The sequence below is a fragment of the Culex pipiens genome, unplaced genomic scaffold, assembly GCF_016801865.2.
Source record: "Culex pipiens pallens isolate TS unplaced genomic scaffold, TS_CPP_V2 Cpp_Un0061, whole genome shotgun sequence".
NCBI classification, from domain to species: Eukaryota; Metazoa; Arthropoda; class Insecta; order Diptera; family Culicidae; genus Culex; species Culex pipiens.
In genome coordinates, this window is record NW_026292878.1 from 37,501 (window position 1) to 38,527 (window position 1,027).

Below are 1,027 nucleotides of genomic sequence, written 5' to 3' on the forward strand. Positions count from 1 at the left end.
CCACACCATCATACCCAACCACAACCACCCATTCACACACAAACAAATCAACCCACCACACAAACACAACAACACACACACCACCCCCACAACCACACCCCCAACACCCAACTCACATCCAACAAAACACCCAACACCCAACACAAATCCATACACAAACACAAACCAATCAAACAACAAAATGCCCCACACCAACACCTAACACAACACACAACCCACCACCCCACCCCCCCCCCACAACCCCCCAACGACACACAACCCACCCAAACACACCAACCGCAAAAACCAGACACCCCCATACCCCACACCCAACACACACTGCCCCCCACCAACACCACGCCCCACCCACACCCCCCCCCACCCCAACACCACTGCAAACAACAAACCACCCCAACAACCCACAAACACCCCACCACCACCACCCCAACAAACCACACCACCCACCCCAACCACAACCAACCCCCCCCCACACCACACCCCCACCCCACCCACAACCACCACCCCCACAAACACCCACAACAAACCACACCCACCCCCACCCACCGACACCCACCACCCAACCAACCCCCCCCACCACCCCCCCCCCCCACACACCCAACCAACCAAAACACCCACCCACACCACCACACCACACCCACCACCCCACCCACCCCAACAACCCACCACAACACCCCCCCAAACACAACCCCACCCCCCCCACAACCCCCAACCCCCCCACACCCCACAGACCTACAACACCCCGCACCCCAACACACCCCCCACAACACCAACACCACACCCACCCCAAAACACCCCACCACCCCCAACACCCCACCAACACCCCCACACACCACCAACCACCAAAAACCCCCCAAACAACAAAACACCAACCCAACCCCACCAAAAAACCCCACAACACCACACACAACAAACCACCACAACAAACCACCACACCAACACCCCCCAACACCCACCCACCAACCCCCAAACCCCCAAACCACAACCCCACCAAACACCCCCAAACCCACCGACCCCCCCAAAACCCACC